Source organism: Ursus arctos, unplaced genomic scaffold (assembly GCF_023065955.2).
Source record: "Ursus arctos isolate Adak ecotype North America unplaced genomic scaffold, UrsArc2.0 scaffold_11, whole genome shotgun sequence".
Taxonomy (NCBI): domain Eukaryota; kingdom Metazoa; phylum Chordata; class Mammalia; order Carnivora; family Ursidae; genus Ursus; species Ursus arctos.
In genome coordinates, this window is record NW_026622775.1 from 38,410,733 (window position 1) to 38,425,302 (window position 14,570).

General features: G+C 38.6%; 1 pseudogene; it reads left to right on the forward strand.

Moving 5' to 3' along the window:
* The first annotated feature begins 5,496 nt into the window (after positions 1-5,496).
* LOC113255438 (tigger transposable element-derived protein 1-like) lies at positions 5,497-7,253 on the forward strand (annotated as a pseudogene).
* Positions 7,254-14,570: the final 7,317 nt, after the last annotated feature.

Sequence of the window (14,570 nt, forward strand, 5' to 3'; positions counted from 1 at the left end):
ACTCTACCCAAACAGGGTTGCCTGAGTATCGGCGCGGCAGGCCCCTCCCCCAGAACACAGAAGGCAGGCTGAAAAATCAAGAAGCCCACAACCCGAGGTGCCTGGGTGGCGCAGTCATTGAGCGCCTGTCTTCAGCTTAGGGCGTGATCCCAGCGTTCCGGAAAGGAGTCCCTCATCGGGCTCCTCCGCTGGGAGCCTGCTTCTTCCTCTCTTACTCCCCTGCTTCTGTTCCGTTCTTGCTGACTGTCTGTCTCCCTCTCTCAGATAAGTAAATAAATAAAATCTTTAAAGAAGAAGCCCACATCTATAAGATCCCTATAAAACAAGGGGCACGGCCTGGGACCCAGTCAATAATTTTGGGCTCTGGACAACCCCGCAACCTCTCCTCATTAGAATGACAAGAAGGAGAAGCCCCCCCCCCCAGCAAAGAAAAGACAGTGAGTCTGTGGCCTCTGCCACAGAAGTAACGGATATGGATGTAACCAAATTATCAGAAATGGAATTCAGAGTAACAATGGTCAAGATAATGAGTAGACTTGAAAAAAGTATTAAGGAAAATGTTACTGAGAATATAGAATCCCTAAGGGCGGAAATGAGAGCGAATTTGACAGAAATTAAAAATTCTATGAGCCAAATGCAGGCAAAACTAGAGGCTCTGACGGCCAGGGTCACGGAAGCAGAGGAAAGGGTTAGTGAATTGGAGGATGGGTTAATAGAGGAAAAAATAAAAATAGAAGATGGTCTTAAAAAAATCCACGCCCACGAATGTTGGCTACGGGAGATTACTGAATCAACGAAACGATCCAATGTTAGAATCATCGGCATCCCCGAGGGCGTGGAGAAAAACAGAGGTCTAGAAGAGATATTTGAACAAATTGTAGCTGAAAACTTCCCTAATCTAGCAAGGGAAACAAAAATTCGTGTCCAAGAGGCAGAGAGGACCCCTCCCAAGCTCAACCATGACAGACCTACACCACGTCACGTCATAGTGCAATTCGCAAATATGAGATCCAAGGATACAGTATTGAAAGCGGCCAGGGCAAAGAAATTTCTCACGTACCAAGGCAAAGGCATCAGAATTACGTTAGACCTGTCTACACAGACCTGGAATGAGAGAAAGGGTTGGGGGAGCATTTTTAAAGCTCTTTCAGAGAAAAACATGCAGCCAAGGATCCTTTATCCAGCAAGGCTGTCATTCAGAATTGATGGAGAAATAAAGACATTTCAGAATCGACAGTCACTAGCCAATTTCGTAACCACGAAACCAGCCCTACAGGAGGTATTACGGGGGGTTCTATAAAAGTAAAAAGGCCCCAAGAGTGATACAAAACAGAAAGTCACAGCCAATACAAACAAAGACTTTACCTACAACATGGCAGAATTAAAAGCATATCTCTCAGTACTCAGTCTTAACATTAATGGTTTAAATTCTTGCTTAAAACACCACAGGGTTGCAGATTGGATAAAAAGAAATGACCCATCCATTTGCTGTCTACAAGAGACTCATTTCGAACCCAAAGATGCATTCAGACTGAGAGTAAGGGGATGGAGTACCATCTTTCACGCAAATGGACCTCAAAAGAAAGCTGGGGTAGCAATTCTCATATCAGATAAACTGGATTTTAAACTACAGACTATAGTTAGAGACGCAGAAGGGCACTATATTATTCTTAAAGGAAGTATTCAACAAGTGGATATGACAATTATAAATATATATGCCCCCAACAGGGGAGCAACAAGATACACAAGCCAACTCTTAACCAGAATAAAGAGACATATAAATAAAAATACATTAATAGTAGGGGACCTCAACACTCCACTCTCAGAAATAGAACACCCTGGCAAAAACTAAGCAAAGAATCAAAGGCTTTGAATGCCATACTCGACGAGTTGGACCTCTTAGATATATATAGAACACTACACCCCAGAACCAAAGAATACTCATTCTATTCTAATGCCCATGGAACATTTTCAAGAATAGACCATGTTCTGGGACACAAAACAGGTCTCAGCCGATACCAAAAGATTGAAATTATCCCCTGCATATTCTCAGACCACAACGCTCTGAAATTGGAACTCAACCACAAGGAAAAATTTGGAAGAAACTCAAACACTTGGAGACTAAGAACCATCCTGCTCAGGAATGACTCGATAAACCAGGAAATCAAAAATCAAATTAAACAATTTATGGAGACCAATGAGAATGAAAATACAACAGTCCAAAACCTATGGGATACTGCAAAGGCGGTCCTAAGGGGGAAATACATAGCCATCCAAGCCTCACTCAAAAGAATAGAAAAATCTAAAATGCAGTTTTTATATTCTCACCTCAAGAAGCTGGAACAGCAACAGAGGGACAGGCCTAATCCACGCACGAGGAAGCAATTGACTAAAATTAAAGCTGAAATCAATCAAGCAGAAACCAGAAGTATAGTAGAGCAGATCAACAGGACTAGAAGCTGATTCTTGGAGAGAATCAATAAAATTGACAGACCACTGGCAAGACTTATCCAAAAGAAAAGAGAAAGGACCCAGATTATTAAAATTATGAATGAAAAAGGAGAGGTCACGACGAACACCATTGAAATTGGAAGGATTATTAGAAATTTTTATGAACAGCTATATGCCAATAAACTAAGCAATCTGGAAGAGATGGAATCCTTCCTGGAAACCTATAAACTACCAAGATTGAAACAGGAAGAAATTGATTTCTTAAACAGGCCAATTAATTATGAAGAAATTGAGTCAGTGATAAACAACCTTCCAAATAACAAAACTCCAGGCCCAGACGGTTTTCCTGGGGAATTCTACCAAACATTCAAAGAAGAAATAATACCTATTCTCCTAAAGCTATTTCAAAAAATAGAAACAGAAGGAAAGCTACCAAACTCATTCTATGAGGCCAATATTACCTTGATCCCCAAACCAGGCAAAGACCCCCTCAAAAAGGAGAATTACAGACCGATTTCCCTAATGAATATGGACGCCAAAATCCTCAACAAGATACTTGCTAATAGAATCCAACAGCTCATTAAAAGGATTATCCATCACGATCAAGTGGGATTCATACCTGGGATGCAAGCGTGGTTCAATATTCGCAAATCAATCAGCGTGATACATCATATCAACAAGAAAAGACTCAAGAACCATATGATCCTCTCAATCGATGCCGAAAAAGCATTTGACAAAATACAGCATCCTTTCCTGATTAAAACCCTTCATAGTGTAGGAATAGAAGGTACATTTCTAAATCTCATAAAAGCCATCTATGAAAAGCCTACTGCAAATATTATTCTCAATGGGGAAAAGCTGGAAGCCTTTCCCTTAAGATCAGGAACACGACAAGGATGCCCACTCTCGCCACTATTATTCAACATAGTACTAGAAGTCCTTGCAACAGCAATCAGACAACAAAAAGGGATCAAAGGTATTCAAATCGGCAAAGAAGAAGTCAAAATGTCTCTCTTCGCAGATGACATGATACTCTATATGGAAAACCCAAAAGAAGCCACTCCCAAACTATTAGAAGTTATAGAGCAATTCAGTAACGTGGCAGGATACAAAATCAATGCTCAGAAATCAGTTGCATTTCTGTACACGAATAACGAGAACGAAGAAAGAGAAATTAGGGAATCCATCCCATTTACAATAGCACCAAAAACCATACGTTACCTTGGAATTAACTTAACCAGAGACGTAAAGGACCTTTATTCTAGAAACTATAAATCACTCTTAAAAGACATTGAGGAAGACATAAAAAGATGGAAAGATATTCCATGCTCATGGATCGGAAGAATTAACATAGTTAAAATGTCCATGCTACCCAGAGCAATCTACACTTTCAATGCTATCCCGATCAAAATACCGAGAACGTTTTTCAAAGAACTGGAACAAATAGTCCTTAAATTTGTATGGAACCAGAAAAGACCCCGAATCTCCAAGGAACTGTTGAAAAGGAAAAACAAAGCTGGGGGCATCACAATGCCGGATTTCGAGCTGTACTACAAAGCTGTGATCACAAAGACAGCATGGTACTGGCACAAAAACAGACACATAGACCAATGGAACAGAATAGAGAGCCCAGAAATGGACCCTCAGCTCTTTGGGCAACTAATATTTGATAAAGCAGGAAAAAACATCCGGTGGGAAAAAGACAGTCTCTTCAATAAATGGTGCTGGGAAAATTGGACAGCTACATGCAAAAGAATGAAACTTGACCACTATCTCACACCATACACAAAAATAAACTCCAAATGGATGAAAGACCTCGATGTGAGACAGGAAGCCATCAAAATTCTAGAGGAGAACATAGGCAACAACCTCTACGACATCGGCCAAAGCAACCTCTTTCATGATACATCCCCGAAGGCAAGAGAAACAAAAGACAAAATGAATTTATGGGACTTCATCAAGATTAAAAGTTTCTGCACAGCCAAGGAAACAGTCAGAAAAACTAAGAGGCAGCCCACGGAATGGGAGAAGATATTTGCAAATGACACTACAGATAAAGGACTGGTATCCAAGATCTACAAAGAACTTCTCAAACTCAATACACGAGAAACAAATAAACAAATCAAAAAATGGGCAGAAGATATGAACAGACACTTTTCCAATGATGACATACAAATGGCTAACAGACACATGAAAAAATGTTCAAAATCATTAGCCATCAAGGAAATTCAAATCAAAACCACACTAAGATACCACCTTACGCCAGTTAGAATGGCAAAAATAGACAAGGCAAGAAACAACAATTGTTGGAGAGGATGTGGAGAAAGGGGATCCCTCCTACATTGTTGGTGGGAATGCAAGTTGGTACAGCCACTCTGGAAAACAGTGTGGAGGTCCCTTAAAAAGTTAAAAATTGAGCTACCCTATGATCCAGCCATTGCACTACTGGGTGTTTACCCCAAAGATACAGACGTAGTGAAGAGAAGGGCCATATGTACCCCAATGTTCATAGCAGCAATGTCCACAATAGCTAAATTGTGGAAGGAGCCGAGATGCCCTGCAACAGATGACTGGATTAAGAAGTTGTGGTCCATATATACAATGGAATATTACTCAGCAATCAGAAAGAACAAGTTCTCAACATTTGCTACAACATGGACGGCACTGGAGGAGATAATGCTAAGTGAAATAAGTCAAGCAGAGAAAGACAACTATCATATGATTTCTCTCATCTATGGAACATAAGAACTAGAATGATCAGTAGGGGAAGAAAGGGATAAAGAAAGGGGGGGTAATCAGAAGGGGGAATGAAACATGAGAGACTATGGACTATGAGAAACAAACTGAGGGCTACAGAGGGGAGGGGGGTGGGGGGATGGGATAGGCCGGTGATGGGTAGTAAGGAGGGCACATATTGCATGGTGCACTGGGTGTTATACACAACTAATGAATCATCGAGCCTTACATCGAAAACCGGGGATGTACTGTATGGTGACTAACATAATATAATAAAAAATCATAAAAAAAAAAAAAAATAACTCTGCAATGGCATCTAAGCATTCAAGTGAAAGAAGGAGTCACACATCTCTCATTGTCAATCAAAAGCTAGAAGTGATTAAGCATAGTGAGGAAGGCATGTCAAAAGCCAACACAGGTGGAAAGCTAGGCCTCTTGCACCAGTTAGCCAAGTTGTGAGTGCAAAGGAAAAGTTCTTGAAGGAGACTGAAAGTGCTACTCCAATGAACACACAAATGACAAAAAAGAAAAAGTCTTATTGCTGATAGGGACAAAGTTTGAGTGGTCTGCATAGTAGATCAAACCAGCCACAACATTCTCTTAAGCCAAAGCCTAATCCAGACTAAGGCCCCAACTCTCTTCAATTCTTTGAGGGCTAAGAGAGGTGAGGAAGCTACAGAAGAAAAGTTGGAAGCTATCAGAGGTTTATTCATGGGGTTTAAGGAAAGAAGCTGTCTCCATCACATAAAAGTGCAAGATGAAGCAACAAGTGCTGATGTAGAAGCTGCAGCAAGTTCTCCAGAAGATCCAGCTCAGATAATTGAGGAAGGTAGCTACAATGAACAACAGATTTTCAATGTCGATGCAACAGCCTTCTACCAGAAAGAAGATGCCACCTAGTACTTTCGTAGCTAGAGAAGAGAAATCAATGCCTGGCTTCAAAGTTTCAAAGGTCAGGCTGAGTTTCTTGTTAGGAGCTAGTGCAGCTGGTGATTTTAAGTTGAAGCCAGTGCTCATTTACCATTGTTAGGGCTCTTGAAACTTATGCAAAGAATTATGCAAAATCTAGTCTGCCTGTGCTCTATAAATGGAACAATGAATCTTGGATGACAGCACATCCATATACAACATGGTTTACTGAATATTTTAAGCCCACTGTTGAGACCTGCTGCTCAGAAATAAAGATTCCTTTCAAAATATGACTGCTTGTTGACAGTGCACCAAGAGCTCTAATGGAGATGGACAATGAGATGATGTTTCCAGGTCTACTAATATAACATCCATTCAGCAGCCCGTGGATCAAAGAATAATTCTGACTTTCAAATCTTATTAATTAAGAAATACATTTCATAAAGTTATAGCTGCCATAGATAGTGATTCTTCTCATGGATCTGGGCAAAGTAAAACCTTTTGGAAAAGATTCACCATTCTAGATGCCATTATGAACATTCGTGATCCATGGGAAGAAGTCAGAATACCAGCATTAACAGTAGTTTGGTAGAAGCTGGTCCCAAACCCCCATGGATGACTTTGAAGAGCTCAAGACTTCAGTGGAGGAAGTAACTGCAGATGTTGTGGGAATAGCAAGAGAACTAGAATTAGAAGTGGAGCCTGAAGATGGGACTGAACTGTGGCAATCTCATGGTAAAAAACTTTAACAGATGAGGATTTTCTTATTTGGGTGAGAAAGAAAGTGGTTCTTGAGATGGAATTTACCCCTGGTGAGGATGCTTTGAGGATTGTTTAAATGACAACTAAAGATTCAGAATATTATACGGATTTAGCTGATAAAGCAGTAGTAGCGTTTGAAAGCTTCAACTCCCAATTGTGGAAGTTCTCCTGTGAGTAAAATGCTATGAAATAGTATCACGTGCTCCAAAGAAATTGTTCATGAATGGAAGTCAATTGATGTGGCAGACCTCATTGTTATCTTATTTTAAGAAATTGCCACAGCCACCTTGACCTTCAGCAGCCACCACCCAATAAATCAGCAGCCATCAACATTGAGGCCAGACCCTCCACCAGTGAAAAGATTATGACTCATTGAAAGCTCAGATGATGGTTAGCATTTTCAGCAATAAAGTATTTTTAATTAAGGTATGTACATTGTTTTTTCTAAACATAATGCTATTACACACTTAATAGACTACCGTATAGTGTAAACATAACTTATGCACTAAGAAAAGAGAAAATTCATTTGACTCACTTTATTGCAATATTCCAGCTACCCAGTATCTTAACATATTTAATTATATGAAATGCAGGGCATCTCTGCAGGACTTCATGCATTTAGCCTCCTATCCCAGTCTTTCCACAATTTGTTTCAAGATAGGCCTAGATCACTAAGGACTTAATCTTTGGCAGAATTAACATTTGTCCCATACTCCGTGTGGACTCTCTGTCCACCAGCAGTGAAATGAGCAGCATGAAATTGCATCCAGAGGTTGATTTACAGTGTCAATAAATTTGTTATCTCCAGGGAACTCCTGACTACAAAATCATTATCTAATTAAATTAAAGGGTGAAAGCACAAAAGCCTTCCTAATTCAGGTCACAATAATCCCAGCAATGAAGAGAGCAATGGCAGTCCATTAACTATCTTACCAGGAAAAAAAAAAAAAAGGCAAACCTTAGGTCCTTGGCTGCTTTGATGAGATAGCTCTAAAGCCCTTAGAATATTATTGTGGGTTTATAATTTTTACTTCTTACTATGGAAAAGATTCTACTTCCAAAACAACCCATAAAAATGTGAATAATTAAATTTCCACCTGAAAAATTCATTTGAAAATAGTTTTTGTTGCCTATCATAATAGAAGGGGCATTTCCTCAGATATGGAAATTCTGAAAGCCCTGTTTTAAAATGTTGATTTAGAAACTTAAGACCTAAATCGTTAAGTATGTACATGGACATCAACTTACATGCTTGTAGTCTCTAAGCATGAAGTATATATACAAAAGAGTTTGGTTCATGACTTATTTTATATCATAAGAACTTAAAAAGACATAATATATTATTCTGTTAAAAGTTACAAACACAGTTTTCTTAAGGAAATCTATAAAAGTCTGATCAAGTATTCACAAAGGAGAGACAAAATTAAAGTGAATTAATACATTTAAGTGGAGGACTTTAAATCATTATTTAAACTTTAACACATGGAAAACTAATTCTTTTGAGAAATTTCATTTTAAAACTTTGCTACTACATTCTGATGAAATAAAATAATACAAAGCCAAAGAAATAACAGTATCACATGAACATAACACAAATTTTTACCAGTATACAGTGACAAAAGTTAAGAAAAACTTTTTAAATATATACCAGGATGATAACAGCTTACTTGTGAAAGCTGCCAAACAAATTTCTCTATAGTGTTAGTTTTCAAAAACCTCTAGAGACATCAAGCAGAGAAAATCTTTTAAAATTAAACACAACACACAGCTAAGAACCATTTGTGATGTGTCAGTTATGGCCCTTAAAAATAAAAGAGAGAGAATATAGAATGAATTTGCCAGTTGTGCTAAAAGAATCTGGTACAATAATCCTAATTATCCTAATAATAATTCATAGGGGTTATCCCCAACAGTTACCTGGAACATCTGTATTTTCGGGAGAGATTTTCTGAAAAACAAACGTGAATACATTACATTTCCGGAGTCGAACAGCTTCTAGCAACCAATTTTGTATAACAGGTTTAACCTCTCCATGTTTGTTTGTGATTTGAAAAGCACACAGTCCTGTTCCAAGTGGAATGGAGGATTTTTTTAATGCTTTTGGAAGAGTTTGCCTGGCAATAACTTTAACATCTTGGAAAAGCTTAGTTACTGATTCCACTTACCTTCCCCAGGATCATCGTAATCATAAGCAATTCACATGGAAAGTACCTGGAACAGTGCCTAGGACAAAAGAGATACTCAATAAATATGTTTTCCCCCTTTTCCCTCACCCCTATTCCTTCCATACCACCTGCTATGCAGTGGTTTCCCTGTGGTGCTTCAGGAGCCCCAGCCAGTGACAAAGAAAGATCGGGAGAGGTCAAGAAGGGTGGCCTTTGGCATAAGCAGTTTTGTTTTTATCTGCTTCACATTCTAACATCCAGTTAAGAGTTTGTTTGAATAAAGGGTTCTAATTGCACTACTAGGAGAAAAAGAAGATCAGCTCTGTCCTTCAGAAGTGGAAGTCTGTCCCAGGCTTTCTCTTTCCAGGGTGATCCCATGTCCCCTATAACTTCAACTGTCCTTTATACAATGATGCCCAGATCACTATCCCAACTCATTATCCCCAGTACCAGTTAGAACGTCCTGTGGATCCTAAATATCTCTTGCTCTGCTTCAATCCTATCACCACTGCTTTACTTCAGGTCCAGATTATTTCTGAGTGTATTAGTGGAATAGAGAATTCACTTCAGCAGTGTAGGCTGTACTGGGAGGCAGCAGTCCAGACATGAGGTGCTGAAGACTTAGATCAGAGGGTAGCAATGAGAAGGAAGGGCTGAGTGTGAAAGATACCACACAGGAAGATCCAAAAGATTTGTTTACTGAGTAATTATTGGGGGAACAGAGAGAACAAGGAGGCAGAGTCACTCTAAAATTTCTAGATTAAGTAAATTGGAAAATGCCTACAGAGAGTAGATTACAGAAGAAAGTAGAGTCATTAAAGAAGATACAGGAAATTGACTTGAAAATAGAAGGAGAACCAAAATTTCACAGTGCTAAGAATTAAAATAGCAGTAAGTATTGTTAAAAGTATATATTACATAATTTGTAATTATGTTTATCATCAATAATAATTTTAATTATTACTATTATTGTTCCTACAAAGAAACACAAGGGCCATGGGAAAATAATCAATAACATGAAATGATGGAGACATTAGAAAGACATGAATACAGAGAAATGTGTACTGGATTTGCTAATGAGGAGACCATCAGTGACCCCAGAGAGGGGAGTGGGAATGGAAGCCAGTCTACCAGGAACTGACATGAGTGGGTGATGAGAAATGCAGGCAGTAACAGATTTAAGAAAGACAGCAGAGAAAGGAAGATTGGGAAACGAAAATATTAGGATAAAATGACTGCTTAAAGGGATTATGAGCCATGTAAAGTTTGCAACCATTTAGAAGAGAGAATAGAAAAGAACCATTCATTTTACAAAGCAAGAAATTTTGCCTCCAGTGTTTCCTTTAAGTCTCAACAGAAGACAGCAGGCTTTTATATCCAAGAAGATATGTAGAGATCTCTGCACTAATGTGACATAGACCATATTCTTAGCTTTTGAAAAGCCGTCTTTGAGTCACTGGCCAAGAGGGCAAGGGCAGGGATATTGCAAAGATATCTATGGCCTTACTAAACAACACAAATAATGTCACAGGTCTGCTACCTTTCAAGGTAATATTTTCCTCCATACTTTCAATTTAACATTTTAACATGTTTGCCAAAAAAATAGATTCTATATGAAGTTATTGGATGATACAAAATATTTAGAATATGACCTATATTAAATCAAAAGTCAGCCAAACTTTAGTCACCAAAATGGCCAGATGACTGACAGCATAACTGCCATTCAACATTCATGCGGTTATCTCCAAAAAAAGAATTCACACTCTTAAACTCAGCAGCAGTCAAATGAAATTAGAATAAAGTGTAATAAAATAATAAAGTGAATAAGAAAATAGAATAAAGTGTAACACATGCAGTTTACCGACTGGCCCTCACCATTTCATAAATAGAGGGTGCTTGAAACCTGCCCTTCAGTTCTTAATAATAGCCTGCCAAGAGCTTCTAAAGCAAGTAGGAAGGAATGGGGGAGTGAATTTGTGATCTGAGGAGGAGATACTGTATATTTGGAAAATTCCTTTTAAATAACCCAATTGTAACAAATCCCCTTGCTAGATCCCCATTCTAGGAGACTGAAAAGCAATAATTAGAATGGGTGGGCTGAGAAAGTCAACTAAACACAGATTGACAGATAGGCCTACCAGAAGAGGCATCCCATGAACTTCATTATTCCGACAAGAATGTCTTTATTTACATAGCAAAGTGGGTATATTGTGTTCAGCAAAGCTTTTCAATAAGCAGAAACATGCTGCTAAAAGAATAGCCCACCACCACCGAGAACTTCTAATTTAAAGATACAAAAACCAGTTTGACAATTATTTCTGTCATCTCCACAGAAAACAGTGAAATAGCTTTCTTCATGAGCCTTGCAAATCACAACCATAGCAACTTAACATGTGCAGTCCCATATGGGTCCACTGCTTCCCAAAATGAGGCCAAGAACTAGGGAATTCAAACTTTTACATCAGAACTAGAGAAAAACTGGACATTAAATAGTTTCGTCTTGAAGTTAAATTTTAGAAATTCTAAAAGCAAATCTCAAGTAATCATGTATATTCTTGCATTTTGTTATACTGTTTATATGGGTTTAGTTAGATTTTCTGGCCTGTTCTATATCCCCACAATGATCAAAGGGACTCACTTTGATTGAGAATGGTCATTGCGTGGGGGGGGGGGGTATGTGTGTTTTATATGAGGTTTTTTTTCTGATTCTGAATTAAAGAGAATTTTCAAGAGAAAATTTCTCTTGATATGAACAGCCACTGAATAAGGCTAATGCTGGCTATGGGAAAGGACTATTTCCAACAGTCTACCGGTTTGCAATACATACCCTGAATAAATCAAAAAGTGCTGATGTACTACCAGAAGCCAAAAATGTAGGACTGGGTCCCTTGTAATTAAGGCCTTTCTCATATATCATATGAGCAGACTGAATTAGATAGGTTCAAAGTCCGGTTCTACCACTTAATTTCTATACTTTTTAAAAATTTTCTATACTTTTAAAAAAATTACTTAATTTTTCTATGCCTCAGTTTCCTCATCTGTAAAATGAGGAATAGTAATAGTGCATACCTCATGGAATGAATTAAAATATGAAAGCAATTAAAGCAGTACCTGTCTGGTAGTAACTGCTCAATAACTGTTCCCTGTAACGTGTTCTGTGTTGATCAAGAGAATACTATAGAGCAGTTCCCAGCTCCCAGACCTGTAATTGCATGAAACGTGTGCCAATGTGTTGTGTTGCCTTTACTGAAGAATTAAATATTAGGGCCGAAAAGGAAATCATTCTGATGAAATACCACTTTCTAAATATTTAGTGCCAACCTATTGGAAAGACCAAATAAACTAGAATATTTATCTGGTATTTTTAAATCAGAACCTCGTGATTGCAATTGTATTCTTAAAATAAGCTCAAGTGTTATTTCCATTAGAAGAAAAAGTAGAACCATATTTGGAGTTTACCTTTCTCCCTTATCACTACCTTTTGTGGTTTGTATCTCTTTTCTGAGTTTCCGTAATTGGAACTACTAGAGTGATTCAAGAGTATAATATGGGAACATCCTATAAATGATTACTCTTCTTGAGTACTTGCACAGAAGTAGGGTAAAGAACCTAGCAGATGAGCCTCTTTTAAAGGTCCCAACATTTGTAGGGGAAAAAAAGGAGAGAGAAACATTTTCATCCATTTCAAATTAATCCACACATTCATTAATTGAGTAAATATCTTTTGAAAATGCTACACACTATTCTAGAAACCACAGGTACATATATAAATATGCAATCCCTGCCCTTAAGGATCTTATAGTTTAGTGGAAAGACAGTCTGGTAAACCAACAATTACAGTAGAATATGACAACAGAAGTATTAGAAGTATGTACAACATACAATGGAAACATAAAAGAAACAGGACTCAATGTCTGCCTGGAGGTATCAGACAAAAATTCACAAAGGAAAAAAATACATGGAAAAGAGATTTTTCTTAGCCTGGGAAGGATGAGAGGGCATTCTGGGCAAATGGAATGGCATCTGCCCAAATCCAGAAGCATGAAAATGCCTGCTTGACGTGCTTCAAAGAGGTTGATGTTGCTAAAGGGTGAAATGTGAGTGGAGAGTCAGAGAGCTAGGAGAGAAAACTGGGGGAGTTGGTGGGGAAACAGATCGGTCATGTCTGGCTACAGAATTCAGTCTTTATTCTATAGTTGATACACAACCAGGATAAAGGGACCAATACTAATTTCAAGTTTGGAAAGGTCACTCTAGGCACAAAACAGAGCCTGGAGCAGAGGAAAAGCAGAGTAAGAACCTCAGGCTGGAGATGGTAAGTGCCTACCATAAATCAATAGTCACAATAAGTAGAAATGCGGGTGTGCTCAAATACATATTTAGGAGCACAACCTTACAGAATTTGGTAATTGATAGGATAAAGCATGAGAAAGAGTCAGGAAACAAGAATAATGCCAAAGTATCTATCTTGATTAAAACAGATGAAATGTCAGGGCAGGAAGAGGAGGTTTGACTTCAGATTAGGACACATGAGGTGTCTGTGGAATTTGTAGGTGCAGACGTTGGATCTGGAGGTCAGGAGAGAGATTTGAGCTAAAGATAGCGATTTGGATATGAAGAGGACAGAATGCACAGTTCAAGTGATAGACATGAATGAGTTTGCCCAGCTAGAGGGTAGATGAGAGAAGAAAGGACCCAGAAGTCCGTCATGTGAGAGGTGAGGTAAGTCAGCAGAATTCCAAAGGAGAGACTGGAAGTCATGGAGGCCACACAGAGGGGTAGCAATTGGTGGTTGCTACCAAATGTTCCTGCTGGGACATGAAAAAGCACAGAAAAAAGAAAAGTCTACTGGATTGAACAACTAAGGAGCCATTAGTGACTTTAAGGGGAGTGAGGAGGTAGAGAAGCTGGGTTGTGTGGGTTGAGGATTAAGTAGGATGTGAGCAAAAAGAGTAGGCAGACCCAGCTCTCTCTAGATGAACACACATGTGGCTTATCTTATGCACATGACAAATACACAGTCACACTTTCAGCCCACTTGTTAAAACCATGCTGGTCTTGCATAGATGTTTATGGTAAGCTGCTATCTATGTGGTATGCCAAGAAGCCCCTTTTCCCCTGCAAAGACCTTTCCATCCATTGACTAATGCCTAAGAATCTGATAGAACACAAAGCCTTTCTTTCATATATTAATTAGAAACAAAATTTATAAATTCCTTTATAAAAGGTAAAACATGGGCAAATTTCAATTTAAGCTGAACATCACCTTTGCTGACCTTTCTCTAAGAGAAGGTTTGGGCAGGGCAAGGAGCCAGGAAGAATCTGAGAGCCCTGAGAGAGAGGACAGAAAGGAAGACCTAAAGGTACTGATGAAAACAAATTCTACCTCATCCAAAATTGTATTTAGGGCTATGTCTGTCTTCCATGGTTTTAGAGGTCACATTGTCATAAGCACAAAGACACAGATTCCTAACCACTGGGAGAATTCTTTCCCCTGGTTGCCAAAGGAGAGAATTACACCGATGAGTGATTTCACATTGTCTAAAT